This window comes from Nothobranchius furzeri, chromosome 18 (genome assembly GCF_043380555.1).
Source record: "Nothobranchius furzeri strain GRZ-AD chromosome 18, NfurGRZ-RIMD1, whole genome shotgun sequence".
In the NCBI taxonomy this organism is placed as follows: domain Eukaryota; kingdom Metazoa; phylum Chordata; class Actinopteri; order Cyprinodontiformes; family Nothobranchiidae; genus Nothobranchius; species Nothobranchius furzeri.
Window position 1 is genome coordinate 15982341 of NC_091758.1, and position 18119 is coordinate 16000459.

The following is an 18119-nucleotide window of genomic DNA, read 5'->3' on the forward strand; positions in this document are numbered from 1 at the left end:
TTTAGAAGAAGCAGTTCAGCGTAGCCTCTTAGAAGAGCCTGGAAGACCTAGTGCTGTTTCTGTCTTAAGGTAAGCATGCTTTTGAGTAATGTTTGTTTCTACCAGTAGAAGAACTGGATAACGCTGGAACGTTTAGGTATTTTTCTCATGAAAGGGGTTTACTTTTACACTAATGGGAGTTTGCATTTAAGCTATTGTGCCTCACTGTTTTGTTGTAGCAGCTTAGGTTACCTTTTTTTTCTTTTTTTGTCTGCTTTTATGTAATATGAGGTTCCAGGAAAAAATAGATGGAGCCACTTCAACTAAAGCCCGTTTTCCAACAGCACTACTCAGCATTATTTGGATGGTGGGTTTTGGTTTAACGGCCTTTTCTAACAGCACAGTTCGGTATTTTCCCCCTACTTTCCCTCTGCTTTTCAGTCCCTGCTTCCTTGAGGTTCCAAGTGCTTTTACCTGGCTGGCCGACCTCAGATTTTAGGCCACTGATTGGCTAGGGGGCGGAGTCACTGGTTGCTCCAGAGCTTTATGGCTGCTGCCTCACTGCCTGCAGCCATTTCCTGGTTCAGAGTCTGACAAAACGCCAGAAACTGACTATAATGTTCAACATCACCACTATTTTTGTGCTGAGTTGTCCATTTTTATTATTTTCTTGCTTGATGAACAGAGTAGCAAAGTTTTTACCGTGAATTGCTGACAGTTTTGGCATCACAGTTGCCTTCAGGGCCTTGCCGGTGCTGACTAGGGCCTGCACGACTTTATTTTTTTAAAAGTCGACAGTCAAGTAATGAAAGTCGAGTCGACTTCGACTAGTCGTTGATGACGTCATACGCTGGAAGGGGGTGGGGGGGTCGGTAGGTTCGCTGGAGTTTTTGACAATTAAAATTGCGCCCACATTTTCTAAGTTAACACATCTCTTTTAACAACGGTAGTTTCTGCATCCTACTTCTGCCCTCTCCCCCCTCCCCCTGCGCAGCAGAAGCAAACTCACTGATGCACCTGCAGCCTCTCGGAGTTCCCGCTGCTCTAAACATTAAAATAATTATTTCATTTTCTGTTCCTCACTTCTGATTACCTTCAGTGGTGTTTGTTTGTTGCAACCACCAGGTACAAAAACTAACTTGTTTTTATTTGACTATTTTTCTGTCCTGTCTGTTTATTATCTTCCTGCATCTCCTCTCAATCCTAAAGAAAAACTGCTACCTGGGTTCATATATATTCACCTCATGAGTTACCTTTGAACTGCAGTTCTAAAAGATCTACCGACCGCAAAAACAGCGGAGTGCCGCTGCTCGCCGGCCGACTACAACGGGACCGTTTTTGCAGCGGAGTTCGTGCCGGAGCGGAGATAGTGGAATCTTGGGGGTGCGTCACCGGAGAACAAAACGGGTGAAGAGCCTCGCTCTGCAGCAGCGAAACGCATCAGGCACAAATAACAGACAGAAAACATGAAAGGAAATGAGCCGACATGAACGATCGCGTGTTTAATTTGTTTTTGAGGTGGTGACACCTGATTTGGCGGCGCTCAGGACGCAGATGTCTGGAGCGCGTCAACAATCAGAGCTTTGCATGCGCAAGCTGGTTAAGATTAGGATGGGGGTGAGGGGAAGGTTAAATTGCAAGAGGGAAAAGGTCACAGTGTGGTTAAGTGTCCGTTTTACCGCCGGTGTCAGTACCGACGCTCTGGCACATTGCGTCGCTTCCGCCTCGATCCAGACGCGCAGGGGCTCATCACCTGCTGGAGGACTGCATCTTGTCAGTCATTATCACGTGACAGCGACTAGTCGATGACAGGCATAAAAAGTCACTACAGAGCCGTGAAGTCGACTAGTCGACTAGTTCATACAACCCCTAGTGCTGACGGGTCACTTCCGCTGTTTATCTGCAGGCAGAAGGGGATGATATTGCCCTCTACTGCCTGCACCTTCCCGTCCGATCACCACAGCTACAGTGTATCAAGCAAGAAAAAAAAAAAGAATGGAGATTGAAAAGAAACAGAACATAAGGTGCTGACTTGTGTTTCTGTGTAACATTCAGATCACCTCATGCTATTTTTTTGTCTTGAGTAAAAATTGCAACACTGCTCACACCCTCTTTTGTTTATACCGGTAACTTAGTAGTTACACCACGTACTTCTCTGCACCACTTTAGCAGAACCTGCCCATGTCTGCGTCAATGTCCACGTTTCTGAGAAGGCTCAGGCTCTTATTCTGAGGAAACAACTGTTTATGTTCATGATGCAGACACTTTGCCTTTAAGATTAATTACAACTTTCCTTTTTGATAAAGCTTATAGTTGAGGTGATTTGGGTTTTTAAAGACTATCCCTAGTTCTGTTGCTAAAGATTTTGGTTGCTTTGTTTGGATCCTAAACTTAACCACAAGGGCACATTATGTTGGCATCAACTCTGTACCTTCATTTACATATAAAAAGAGCCTCAAACTATTCTGGTCTGGTTCTTGTATTTTATTTAATGTGGTTGATCTAGGGACATTCCACTTTTTGTTCTCCGTAACCTATTAAATAAACAGTGCCTTCAGATCTTTTTGTGACTGTGATTAAACCAGGTTCAAATAATTTTTTGTGGTTAACTTTATGCATTAAATCATTATGCTTCAATTGTCATGGCAACATAAACTTGATGTAATATTAAAGCTGTACAATTCTTAAAATATATACTTTTTGTTTTTCAATTTCAACATAGGTCTTCAGATCTGAGCCGAGAAGAAATGACAGGCCTCCTCAAAGGTCATAGTGAAAGAGTCATTACAACAGGAACAAGGCAAATCTACATTAGTCGATCCAATGTCTGGTCAACAGCATTTCGTCAGTTTAAGAGACCTAGGTTTGCTGAGAGCTGTGACATGCTTTATGTGACATTTGCCAGCGACGAACACGATGCTGATGAGGATGCTGCAGATCTTGGGGGCCCTAGAAGGGAGTTTTTCCGTTTACTGGGAAAGGCCATCTTCCAGGACAGTGGTGCCTTTGAAGGTAATTTGGTATTGACTTTGAGCAGAAACCAGTCTTTAGCAAAAAAAATATAACCACATTCCAAAGATGCTGTGAAAAACGTTGTTAAAACAAATTTAAAGAATTTGAAAAACTTCAAATTTATTTTGTTAAAGGTGTAATTCGTAGCATGACGTCATCAAGGAAAGAAAAAATATATATATATTTAAACCATGTCCTGTCTGGCTGTGAAGCAAACAGAATTGATGTCTGAATGCTGGTAACAAGCTTTACAAATTTACTCTCAGGCGGAGCATCAAAGCGTCTGCTTTAAATGTCACGCCTGATACTTAAAACTTTATTATTGTTTTTGAATGCTTTGTAATTTCGACCAGACACGGAGGCAGAGGTGAAAGAGAAAGGAAAAGACAAAAGGTGGGAAGAGAGGGGGGGAGTGGGGGGTTCCACAAAAATAAACAATAATGAATTAGAGTCTGCTTCTAGACCTGCAGAAAGATGAAGAATAGAAAAAAATGGGACACACAACAATACAACAGGAGCAAGCTATCACTGCGTCAACCTGATGATGAAATATAAAATCAACATTGTTTAACTGAAGAATCACACGATAATAAATCATAGCGCATTTAGTGGCAATGGCGGCCTTAAGACATGTGTTTAACGTGCCCAAGCCCATACTTTTGAGAGCACCATGTGAGCACCTGTGTGTGTACACGCGCTTGTTTATTTAAGGATTCTCTATAGGAACATCCAATAGAGTGTGAGGGACCACAGATCTGCCCCCCAAAGATGCGCAGGAGACGGGGGGAGCTCCAAGTCCCAGAGATCCAGGCGCTGCCCCAGAACACAGGAACCCCAAGGAGACTGCAACCAGAAAGGCCCCCGCCCCCCTCGAGAGGCACAGAGGATTGCCCCGGGGGGCCACAACCCGTAGCCGGCAGAGTCCCGGAAGATTTCAGCGGCAAGCCCACAGGCCCACCCGCAGTCTCCCACCCCCTAGCCGGCCGAGCCCAGGACCCAGCGACCGGGACCCTGGGGCAACCACCCCCGCTGGGAACCCAGTAGAGCCCGGGGACCCAGACCCCACCAGGCAGCCACCGGGATTGGTCAGGCAGACGCCAAAAATCTTAAACCCCCTGACCCGGGAGCCACGAACACTCAGGCAGACCAAGGCACCACACCCCACACCAGGTGTGGCAGGGGGAGGGGAGACGAAGACCTATATCATCAAAAGAAGTCCCAGGAGAAGAGAGGAGTCAAAGGCCCCACCTGACCCACTCATTGCTCACACATACACATACAACCCAAGACTTACAAAAATGCATGCCGGACACCCACTCATGCTCCCCATACACACCCTATTCACTCTGGTCCTGGTACTGCTGCATATTGGGTACAACCATCACCGGTTACCAGAGTTTGACCCTTTCTGCTGGGGTGCTGATGAGCAGGTTCCCCCGTTCAACGCTGAGCACAGCAACCCACCACCCCAGATATTTTAACATCTTTAGCTCCCTCCCCTGCTCCCCCTCCACTTCTGAAAGTAGATGAAAGCCGCACCTGGTATGGTGTGAATTAAGTTTTAGTTAGGGTTAGGAGTAGACTAGTTAGGGTTAGGCACAATCCAGTCACTAAAACAAATGGAAGTCAATGAAAATCCTCACAACGAATGCTAGACTAGAGAGTGTGCGTGCCGAGAACATTGAATATATGTACAATTTGTGTAAACTATAGAGCTGCAGTGTTATGCATTTGTTTTTCAGGTACACCACATGGATTCTCACCAAGGTTAAACATTCAGTACTTGCACAGTGGAGTTTATCGGACCATTGGTAGGATGATATCTACAATTATTGTACAAGGAGGAGAACCACCTTCATTTCTGTCACCACATGTCGTGGATTACATCGTGTCAGGCAACATTCTTCTAGTGGATGCCAACCCTGGTGACATTGGTGACCCTGAACTGAGGGAGAGTCTTCAAAAGGTAATGAAGAGGAAGTCAGCTTTTCCATGTGCCTTATACTAAGTTTTGGGCCATTTTGCTTATGACTAAGAAAATGTATTTGTTTTCAATATTAAGTTTCAAAATAATACAGCTATATACTATAAACATTTAAATGAAAACAGTTTCACTTTCTAATAGTGTTCTAATGATCATCTAACCCTAACCCACCAATTTGTTTTGTGTCATTTAACTATTTGTCTTATCCTAGTGTCTTCCTATAAGTGCATACAGAAGCTTTAATCCAGAAGCAAGCTTTTAATTGAATTGAACTCTTATTTCAAGCACACAAAAAGAAAAAAGATAAACAATGCACAATATACAGAACATAAAACATTATGTAAAAAAAACATGACTTTTAAATAGTCACTGCTGCTTTAAATGGAGTGGGCTGAAGTTTAACACTTATTACTTCCCACCCCCTTTTCAAATTCTAATATAAAATTGCAGTACATTAATTGTATCCATACATTTTACAAAACCAAAAACATATTACTTTATACAAAATTGTGAAAAGTTGGCAAGAGCATTTCCAAAGTATTGGGAACAAAATTTTCAACAGAGCGTCATCTCCCAGTCATACATCCTTGTTAACTTTACATTTCCACTTCATTGCCCTTAATTTTTATAACGCAACAAAATAATTTCTTTAAAGCTTTCCCTGAATTGTTTTATATTTATACATTCCTTTAAGCTTTATACGTATTTAAGTTATTCCACAATTTCAACCCCTGTACAGAAGCACAAAAACTTTTCTTCCTACTATGAGCTATTGGTAATATAAAATTTTGTTTTCCTTTTCACACGTACCCTCCTTCCCTCTGAGTAAATAATTTTTGAACATTAAGAGGCTAGTCATTACACTTTGCCCTAAATGGAATTTGAACAGTCTGTAGATCCACTAGATCTTTAATTTTTAATATTTTGGACTCCAAAAAAAGTGTATTGGTATGATCTGTAAAACCCGCTCCATGGATAATCCTTAAAGCTCTCTTCTGTAAAATAACAAGTGGCTGCACTGATGTTGCATAATTTCCCCAGACTTCTGCACAATATGTGAATTATGGCAAGACCAATCAACAATAGGGCATATGTAGAGACTTGATTTAAAACTTGCCTTGATCTACCGATTGTTGTGTTGCTTTTTAAAACCATGGTTACAATGAGCATTGAATAAGTGTTATTTATAAACAAAGTTGTTGACTCTATCATAACCAAATGTCTTGATTGCTAATGTTTCTACATGTTGACCCAACACTAAAGAAATTGAAAACACAGCAAATTTTCTTTTCTTTTAATTGTTGTTAAAGGCTAAAAAAAGACAAAACTGTAAAAGCATTTTCTTATTATTTTAGGTTGAAGAGGCAACAACACAAGAAGAGCTGGACAATGCAATCCGCAGTTGTGACTCATGGCGTTTTCAAGTAGAAGGTCTTCCACTCACAGTCACTATGGCCAACAGAAACCTATTTGTAAAGAATGCAGTACTGTACCATGCCATACTGACTCGGCAGAGCTGTCTTGATCAGCTAATTGATGGTTTGACCTACTATGGAGTAAGACCAAAAAGATTATCACATTTTCTTATGCCATTGCTTATCTTGTGAAAGTTGTACACTTTTTGGAATTTTTTTTCTCAACTGACCCTGCAGTTCTTGTCACTTCTGAGAGAGAACCCCAGTGTGCGTGTGCTGTTGGACACGCCAAGAGAGGACACAACTCTGACAGCTGATTTAGTTGCTGGTCTTCTCAAGCCAAGCTACTCTGTACTGGGTAGTAACAGAAGAACCAAAGAAGAGTTGATGGTGGTAAAATTCAGGGAATTTCTGCATTGTGTTGAAAGTAAGTATTAGTCACAGAGTGCATAAGGAAAAATAAATGTTAAAATAACATGCACATGAAGTTGGTTATTACTTTTTTGCAGGTTAAGCATTTTAAGTTTAATGGCATGACACAAAGTAAAAATCTGAGATTACTTTGTTGAAACATGGTGGGTTTTTTATTCATCTTCTATCAAATAAAGCTAAAATGGTAAATCTGCTAAACAAGTTAGCTTTTAAACACAGTGAGAACTCTCACCCCTCCTGTTGGTTATCATCCCAGACCACGCTCCTCTGATATGGGAACAAGCATTGCCAGAGTAAACAAGATGATGTCAAACACTAGTCACAGTTTTGTCTGTAACTTCAGATGATGGTTTTCTTTTTGGGACTCTGGTAGTTTGTCCTAAAGTTGAAATGGTAGCAGCTGGCTGTTTCTCCATCTCTGATATTACTGAGCAGAGAACCTCTCACACCAGTGGCGTTCTGCTGCTAAATTTATATTTATTTATAAACTTATATTTCCAGAGGATGAAACCGCTTAATATGAGCCATCTCTTGTTTACAACGAATAAAATCAAGAAAACACTATGCAAAAAGATAAATCTGAAACATTGATCACAAACTGATTACGCAAATGTGTAATGAATGGAGAAGTCAAAGGTGTGCGGGGGTTTGGTGACACTGATGACCGGACGGTCCAATCGCTGGTTTTGGACCAAGGTGTATCTGCATTTGTTTTGTTTCGTTTTTTTAAATGTGAGAAAACCACAATTTATATATTTTTTTAATGTCCAAAAAATATTTATAGCTAGGCTATGTTACTGTCACACCCTGTCCTGTCTCCCCATTTGGTTCAGTCTGCGTCTCTGTTAATTACTCCCACCTGCCTCTCGTTTTCCAATCACCCAAGCTCCCAGCCCTCTTGTATTTAAACCCCTTCAGTTCTTTGTCTATCGTTTCATTGTCCAGCGTGTGATCATTAAATACTTTTACTCGTACTGGTTTGTCTGCCTGCCTGCCTGCCTGCCTGCCTGCTTCCCTCACCCGCATGTGGATCCTTGCATCTGCTTCACTCACCTCCACGCGCTGACAGTTACAATGTTGTTGAAAGCCATGGAAAATGTTTTAAGCTTGCTTGTTTTATAGATTTGCCATTGTAGCTTTAAGATCCAGAGTAACTAAAGATTTTCATCTGTATTCAGAAAAGGAGCTGAGAGACACCTTTGCAGACAAGATGCTGACTGAAGATGAGGAGAACTTTGTGAGTGTTTTGAGTCCTGGGCACATCCTGGCATTTGCAACAGGGAGCAGCAGGGTCCCGGGTGTTGGTTTTCATCCACTTCCTAAAATAACTTTTGTACATGATGAGACCAAAACTCTTCCCATTGCACACACGTGTGCAAATGAACTTCAGCTTTTTGTGAATGCGAAAACAACAGCAGATGATGATGAATTTAACTACTGCTTCCTTGTTGCACTTATGAACGGTTCTTTATTTAGCACCATTTGAACACAAAATGTCCCTCACATCGTCAAATACATACGGTACAGGATCTGCAAATACACAATTCATATGATTTCCTATTTCATTGTTATTAAAGCTTTTTCAATTGCTCAGTTTACGTACTAACATTTATTTACAGAAGTGTTTCAAAAGTAAGTGTTACATTAGTCAGACTTAGGAGTTCATTCATACAAGTTTGTTGAAAACAAACTGCTGTGTTCTCTGAAACAATGTTTTTCCATTATCATTGTCATTTTCAAGAGGGTTGATTGTAACAGAAAGTTCTTGCATTTCCATGTTAGTCAAGGGCATGAACTCACTCTGGTCGCTTACTGAGAGGACGTCTCTTGCTGACTGTTGTGGGTTGTGGAGCCAAAAACTGTTTAGTGAGAAAAGTTGAACTGGAGTTTTGTTTCCTTCAGATGAAATAGAGTGGTTGTTATATGCTGCTTTGAATTCCTCCAATGTGCGGTTGATTCTGGGTAAATATACATAGTGAAGACAGAATAAATCTGTTGGGTTTTCCAAGTTAAGACAACCTAATGACTCCAACGCATAGAATGTTGGTGCATAAACTTTGCTACAGTTGTTGTTTAAGTCTCTATTAAAACGCTCAATTCTCTGGTTGTGGACTGAACTTCCTGTTAAAACAGAACTTTCACCCCTGGTTGATTGCATATCTTCCCAAATTCTGACATTTTCTCCTCCATGATCAGTCCTAATATGAAGTGGTCGGCCAAAATGTCCAACCGCAACAGTGAAGAGGTCTTTAACAGTTTCAGCACGATTATTGTTGGAGCAGTGAAGAAACATTAGCATTCTACTGTACCCATCTATAGCACCATGGACAACAAACTTCCAACGAATTAGCTTATGGTTTCCATCTATATGCCATATAAAATTGGGATGCGGGACAGAATATACTCGTCTGACAACGGATGATCTTCTTCTTGACTGGATACCCACTGGATCAACTCTGTGTAAAGATTCTCTTAAACGCCTTCTTTGAACTACAATGTCTCTGGAGCGCAGATGTCCCATAAGCATCACTTCCCCAATATTTGGATGTCCAGTTTTTATTTGTGATATGATAGTATCCAACTGTTCATCACTAATGCTGACATATTTTGAGGCTGGGATGTTATGATCTTTAAGTAACTTGTAAAATGTTTGCCTTGAAACAGAAAGAAGTGAAGCTGCTTCTGTAAAGGTAGTTCTCAGTGAAAGAACATTTTCCAACTCTTCTTTGGATATCTGATGCCTTCGTTGGAATTCATCCTTGAAAAGAAAAAGAGTATTAGAATGGAACATAAAATTGTGGAACATCAGACGCTATGACCCCATTTGTCAATTTAAATTAAATTGGTAAAAAGAAATTAGACATTTTTTACCCAAATTTTTTCCAGTCATTGACAAAATGGCCTGTATTTGATATAGTGCCATCTAGAGTCCTGGAACCCCCCAAGGCGCTTTACAACACAATCAGTCATTCACCCATTCACACACACATTCACACACTGGTGGGGATGAGCTACGATGTAGCCACAGCTGCCCTGGCGCGCACTGACAGAGGGGAGGCTGCCGATCACTGGCGCCACCGGTCCCTCTGACCACCACCAGCAGGCAACGTGGGTTAAGTGTCTTGCCCAAGGACACAACGACAGCGACAGACTGAGTAGGGCTTGAACCTGCAACCTTCAGATTACGAGCTCTTAACTCCTGTGCCACCGTCGCCCAAATAATGTATTCTTGTTACCAACTAGGTACTTATTAGAATAAGCACTTAAAAGTGGTAACACAATCAACTCTAGAAAAATATCCAACACTCACCGAGTAATCGGCGTCTTGCTGGAGTTCTGGGTGGTTACTGTTCTCATGAACCTAAAAAGCAGAAAAATAAATATATTTGTGTTACTTAAATTGTGGATCATTAGATTAATATCTGATGAATGGAGTGAGGTGTAAACATTGTCACCATAAATGTGTTTGTAAACAGTGTAGTTACATTTAATATTAGAAGCAGCAGTATTTTACTTTTTGCTAACATTTGAGCATTTATGGTTCTTTCTGTCTTGAATGGACATTAAAGTAGTGTAACGTGAGGAAATATGGGTTTTCTATCACAAAGGTGGTGCTGGACGCAGCTAGGTCAAAGCTGGGTCATTGAGAACTTTCACCCACAGATTAAGTCCTGAACGTCAGCGAGTCTGGGAGGAAACCATAACATCAGCCACCTGCAGTCTACCAGAAGATGTGTTTACATGAGTTGTACCCAGACCAAGTCAAAACATAAAGTTTAAACTTCTTTTTCTTGATTTTAATGTTAAAATAACCATTATCATTTTGCTCATTATAAATGTGTTTAATCAAATGAATGGTTCTTATGCTTTGGGGTAATTATAATGGATTAATGAATCCACACTTAAGTAGATAATGTTGAATGTTTGGTACTGACCTTCACACTCAAGCACACAAACATTCACACACACCCACACACATCTTGCCCACAGTAAACTCCAGACACATTTGATGACGCACATGTTTTGCTTTGAGAAGAGAAAGGTTTTTGGTAAGTTTTCAGTCTTTTGAGGCAGTTCGTGTTGGGCCACGAGAGAGAGAGGACTTGTGAACAACCGCTAACGGGGAACGGAGCCCATGGGCTCAATCCCCCCCCCTCCTCTCACGCTGTTTCTGCCACGCCAGGCAGAATAGCTGAATCGCAACTTCTAACGCAGACTCATTACCGAGTCTTTTGATTTCTGAGTGAATTAACTTAAGAAAGCGCGTCGACAAAACGCTTTACCATCAACGTGTACCGAGGACAACTCTGGACCGGGTCGCAGCGCATCTTTGTCTTTTCTGCCAGCCAAGGTGCCCTGGATGAAACATCCTAAGGTGACGCCCCGGATCCGAAAGAGGGTCCAAAAGAATTCGGTGAGACAGAACACGGTGTTTAGCGTTTTGATGCATCTTTTCCAACTAAGAGCCTAAGTTTATTCAAACCATCACTTTTCACTCAGACACCTGGTTCTTCCTGAAGCAAAATCAGATGCACTCACGCACCCATCCCAGCTCATATCACTCTCACCATCACAACATTCTCAATCTTCATAAATTCATCAGAAGGTCTATTTGAGCCAGAACAGCATATCAACTGTTAAAGAGATTGTCCCACAAAGTTACTAATGTTGATTGTATTTCCTGTTTGTCAATTTCAAAATCATTAGTTTAATTTGAAGAATTAAAACTTTTAAACGTCAAACTGGTTTCCTCATTGAACTGAAACACAGACACTCAGATATTATCGGCAGTTTATGGATGAAAACAACCTTTGAGTCTTCTGAACAATATAAAATTTGGTTATTGATTTATTAAAATTAATATTCCGAATTAATACGTAGCATGGTTCCTCTTTCATAAAAGAGCATAAATCCATAACGCTACATCAATGGCGAGCCAGCCAGACTTCTATATCTGCGATTTATCTGATTTCTTACATCTAAAAGCTACAAACAACGCTTTTCTCTGTGTTTCACTTTGATGTCTTATTTTGAAATTTACCGGAAATTGTTCCGCTGAAGTCACTCTTCCGGGAGGCGTCCTGGTGATAACTTGACGGGGAAGATCTCCGATCTCAAATTGACCGCAAATTACAGACCTAACTTTGATTTATCCCATCTTCGCCTTCGGAGCGAACGTGTGAGTTGTGCTTTTGACTCAATTCTGTCCATTTTGACGCGCCGCCGCGTCTCCAATCTAACCTCAGGTCGGAACGCTCCGTTTCCGCTCTGATCATCGCTGGGTGAGCTACCGTGCAGCTTATCCTCAGTTCCTAAAATTATCACTATATTCTCCGAACCTCAGAACCGAGACTGAATTCTCGGACACCTTTCGTCTCAGTGTGTTGACACTGTGGGCGAGCTATTGTGGAAAATATCTCCATTGCATGGGCGACTTATAGAAACAATCTGAACGGAATGCCCGTAGGCACCTACTGTTGCTTGATTGCACGGTAAACGTCGTAAGCCGGGTTATGGCCGTCACGCGTTACTGCATTCAGATTGCGTACGTTTTTTGAAGTCCGTATTACAAGCGGGGCGAGATGCCTACTTGTTAATCGGGAAAATTTAAGTCTGGTCGCTACAGACAAAGAACGCTAGACCTGGCCGGAGAGCTAAGCTAGCACCACAGTTAGACAAAAAGGGAACGCGTCCCGTTAGATTGTCATACCATTTCTGACACAGTTAGTCTGTGTCCTCACAAAACCCGCATTGGCGGTGGTTCTTGTAAATCGCTACGGTGTGTAGAATCTACATTTTGCTACGTTTGTCCGTCTGATAGCATCTCGGCAGCGTAGGGTTTATTTTTTTTAATTATTTTTATTTTGGACCGGTGATCGGGTCGGCTTTCACAGCCTCCGTTGCTCGGTTCCATGCCTTTTTCTTCCATCTTGTGAAGTTGGGTGTATTCATTTCTCTATCAACAATTCCTTGTTTTACCCTGTGTCATAAAGTTAAGTAAGCTACGGACAGTCCTTGTTTGTGTGAGACATATTAAGGAATCTGCCCGGAGTTTTACGTCGGCTCAGAAGGTAAAAACGCGAGTTGCTCTGAACTTAATGGGAGATGGACGAGACACGACAAAATCTTTCTTGCACTGTTACACCTGATGTAAGGTTCTCTGACGTTCTGCTTCCAGAACATGCCAGGACGCAGGAAATTCACCGGCCGAGCATCGCTGGTCCCTCCGCCCGCCCGAACGGGCCCGTTTTAGGCGGGTGCCGCCGGTCGGGAACAGTGGGGACCAGTGGCTGCGGTTCGGTGCCAGCTGCACTGGGTCGGAGGTGGTTCTGGTCTGCACTTCATGTCGTGAATTCAAGCAACATGCTGTTTACAGTCATAACGCTTTTTCTTTACTTTTATTTCTTCCAGGGGGTAAAAAACCCACCATCAACATCAAGGTTTGAAATAAACAACACTTTCTCTGCTGCTTTTAAGCTGAATAAATCTCTTGAACCTATGGTTAACCTCTCTGACAAACAGGTTGTGCTTAACCCTTTGGTTCCTAATGCTTCTCCTCTGTCATCCATGTTAAAGGCTGAACATCTCTCCAGCATGGGTGTGAAATCTTCAGGCTGTGACCCACCGCTTCAGTCAGAGGTCTGTTTTACTCGTCAGTCCGTCTCATGCACAAACCAGCTTCTTTATCGGGGCGTGATGGGAACGTCAGCCGCCGTGAAACGCTTGTGGTCTCCGGACGGAGCTGCCATGCCATTTAAGGGGTTTGTGCCCGGACATCTTGACCTTTATGTGAATGACCTTGTCACTTTTCAGTTTGTGACCTCTGCTAATACGGTGGCCAATTCCTTTCTCCTTTCACAGGGGTGTGACTTAGTCTCGGGCCTCTGTGCCCTCTTTCCTGTGATTTCTCTTACAGGTGACCACGACGACGCAGAAAACCCTGCGGTTTCCAGCAGTCCTGTGGTCAGTGGCGATATTAAAGGTGGCTCGGTGGTTGCTGCGCACACCTCTCTCACGGGCTCGGGAAGGCAACCCGGCCCGGGAGGTGTAGGTGCGTGCAGTGATGCTCTGCTCGGGGCCCCTCCTGACAAAGGGGGGGTGCTGAGTGGCTCTGAGTTTTCCGTTGCGGACTTCAACCAGTTCGGGGGAACGCCTCCTCCGAGCGGGCGGGTCATTGCAGAACTTGACACTGACCTTCCTCCAATTCAGCTGACAACATTGACCTCCGACCCGGAGTTAGGTGCTGCACCTTCTACGGGGCGGAGTTCTAGTCAGTCTGTAACTACTCTGGTTAAACCGGGTTTTTCTGATTCTGTGTGGGAACCTCCATCATTCTTGGGAATAAAGTATTCTTGGTTTCAGTTTTCAGGACAGACCATGTTCCTAAAGCTAGCGACATGTCTGTATCTGATTCTAAACATGGCTAGGTTTGCTTTGACACCCGTGACACAACCATCCTTGGATCACTCCTTTTCAGAACCTCCAAGTCCAACACCTCCAGGTCTTTGGACATCTGAAGACCTACTCTTTCAGCACGATTCAGGTGACACTGTGCATCTTCTTGGTAATAGAGCTTTTAAGAGCTTAAGAACTGTTCTTTGTTATGCTTCTCCTGTCTCACAGACACGGCATACGTTTGAGAAACAAAAGGGGGGTGGGGAGCCTCCTCCCGCTTTGCGAGCATCGGTTTCGCATTTCCAGTTCACTACCATTTCTGATCACAACAAAGTCGCCTCCGTAAAGCTGCAACACAACTTTGAGCAGGTAAAATCAGGTTCTGATCTAACAGCTAAACCATCAGCTTCGCTCCAGTTCCAAACGGAACCCTCAGGTAAATTCAAACAAGTTTCCCTGTGGGTTCGTAACACCAGATACAAACAGTTTGATAACCAAATCGCTTATGAGCCTGCTCCCACAGATACGTCCAAACTCGTGTCTCTGTGGGTCCGCAATACCAGATTCAAAACTCTATTCTGACCGACTCTTTTCTGACCGGATTCTTTTCCACTGACTGGTGGACCGTTACAAATTCTCTCGTTTGTGGGATGAATTTTTAACAAATGTGATATCCTTTGAGTTTTTTTTTTCAGGATACCTGCCTCCAGCCAGGGTCCTGTTACTAACTCACATCTTTAGGGATTACTAACCTACTGATTTACATTTTTAGAACTGATTTACATCTCTATCTTTTTATTAGTGCTTTGTGTAGCATGGTTATATTTGATTACAAATTTAATTTTATTTTGTTGCTATTTCCCTTAAAGGGCCACAAGCCAATTTGCCCTTCATTTTCGTGATTTTTTTTTTTATATATACATGCCTTTAATTAGTGTAGCCTGCTGAGTTTCACATATCAGTTAGGATTTACTTTCTTTTATTTGTGTTTTCTCTGCATCACGTTTTTACATGACACGTAGATCAGGGTGCAGAACATTTCTTCTTTAGATAATTCACAAAAGGCATCCACATTTTCCCAGAGGCACCCATAGATAGGTTTTGATTGATTTCTTTGTTTTGCATCAAATGCTATCTATCGTGTGGGCTGTCTCACTTTGTCTCCTTCTCCGAGCTCGTATGGACTACATCCCATCAGAGGGGCCGTCTTCACCATCCTTCAACTGGTTTCCTGTCGCATGGGGCTTCGGTCGTGGTTCGAGATGGGTCGAGGTCGTCACTGGACTTCGCCTGGACTACGCCTGAGGAATACATCACCTGCCCAGCTCCGTGTGACACACGAGCTGCTTATCCTTTGAATACCTTTGCATTATTGCTGATGAAAATTAACTGCTATTGGCATAGCTCAGCTTTCAAGATTTCCTAAGTGGATTACTTTACAATGATTGCAACAGTTTTGGCCTTAATCATCTGATCAGGATAGACTCCCTTCTACACGAGACCTGTGGAGACGCTTCATCGTTCCTGCCTTCGTCTGGGATGTCTACCTTCACGAGTACATCACGTTATTGTGTTTGTAACGGCAGGTGGCCTGTGCTTGACCACCATGTCGTCACAAAAAGGGGGGGTATGTAACGTGAGGAAATATGGGTTTTCTATCACAAAGGTGGTGCTGGACGCAGCTAGGTCAAAGCTGGGTCATTGAGAACTTTCACCCACAGATTAAGTCCTGAACGCCAGCGAGTCTGGGAGGAAACCATAACATCAGCCACCTGCAGTCTACCAGAAGATGTGTTTACATGAGTTGTACCCAGACCAAGTCAAAACATAAAGTTTAAACTTCTTTTTCTTGATTTTAATGTTAAAATAACCATTATCATTTTGCTCATTATAAATGTGTTTAATCAAATGAATGGTTCTTATGCTTTGGGGTAATTATAATGGATTAATGAATCCACACTTAAGTAGATAATGTTGAATGTTTGGTACTGACCTTCACACTCAAGCACACAAACATTCACACACACCCACACACATCTTGCCCACAGTAAACTCCAGACACATTTGATGACGCACATGTTTTGCTTTGAGAAGAGAAAGGTTTTTGGTAAGTTTTCAGTCTTTTGAGGCAGTTCGTGTTGGGCCACGAGAGAGAGAGGACTTGTGAACAACCGCTAACGGGGAACGGAGCCCATGGGCTCAATCCCCCCCCCCCCCCCCTCCTCTCACGCTGTTTCTGCCACGCCAGGCAGAATAGCTGAATCGCAACTTCTAACGCAGACTCATTACCGAGTCTTTTGATTTCTGAGTGAATTAACTTAAGAAAGCGCGTCGACAAAACGCTTTACCATCAACGTGTACCGAGGACAACTCTGGACCGGGTCGCAGCGCATCTTTGTCTTTTCTGCCAGCCAAGGTGCCCTGGATGAAACATCCTAAGGTGACGCCCCGGATCCGAAAGAGGGTCCAAAAGAATTCGGTGAGACAGAACACGGTGTTTAGCGTTTTGATGCATCTTTTCCAACTAAGAGCCTAAGTTTATTCAAACCATCACTTTTCACTCAGACACCTGGTTCTTCCTGAAGCAAAATCAGATGCACTCACGCACCCATCCCAGCTCATATCACTCTCACCATCACAACATTCTCAATCTTCATAAATTCATCAGAAGGTCTATTTGAGCCAGAACAGCATATCAACTGTTAAAGAGATTGTCCCACAAAGTTACTAATGTTGATTGTATTTCCTGTTTGTCAATTTCAAAATCATTAGTTTAATTTGAAGAATTAAAACTTTTAAACGTCAAACTGGTTTCCTCATTGAACTGAAACACAGACACTCAGATATTATCGGCAGTTTATGGATGAAAACAACCTTTGAGTCTTCTGAACAATATAAAATTTGGTTATTGATTTATTAAAATTAATATTCCGAATTAATACGTAGCATGGTTTCATAAAAGAGCATAAATCCATAACGCTACACTGAAATCTTTCTAGTTGAAACTGTTTTTGATTGCACTTTCAAGCTGTCAAAAACAGCATTATGGATAGGAGGAATGAACAATTCCAAAACAGATGGTCAGAATATAATAATGCCATTTAAGATTGTAGTTCTGCCCATCTAAAGTTAAAATAGTACAAGTTGAAAAATATGTTCAGATGTAAAATACAAAAATAGATAGCTGGAATAATGTTTATATGCGACATTTGTCTTAGAATTACTTTCAAGATATCTTAAATGTGCATTGTGAATAGTATTAATGCTATTGGCTATTTGGGATACTTATTTATACTAAAATCTAATGGATTTATTGATATCTGGAACATATTGAGCCTGCCGAGTAATTGTTAAAATTGCCCCCTTTGAAGTTAACAGTACAGCTGTGTATATCTTTATTTTCAAATATGACTAGTAAATGTAATATTTGTATAAGCTAAAATAGTTATTACAATATTAAAAAAGAATTGTTGTTTGATGTTCAAAGGGCTTGTCATACATTAGGTATCTTGAGAAAATGCTTACCGAGCGGCTCGATGCTCCTGAGGTGGTTGCAACAATTGGTCTCAGATTTGCATCGGTGGCCCGAGAGGAAACCTGTTTTTAAAAGAAATATCGTTTAGCTAGATAAAATGTTAACCAAATAGTCAGAAATACACAAATTCCCCGCTAAAAAATAATTTAAAAAGCATTTATATAACTGTTTTAGCTTAGTTAGCGCTATAGCTAGCTGGGCTAAGGCTAATACGGGTTGGTCATGAACTTACCACTGGTTGCGGTGGTTCTGTGACGGATGCTGGTGCCGATACATTTGTAAAAGACCGTATTGCTGTAAGAACGGCTCGTCCTATGTTTTCAGCCAACACGTCGGACATATTCAGAACAGAACCGGAGATAAAACA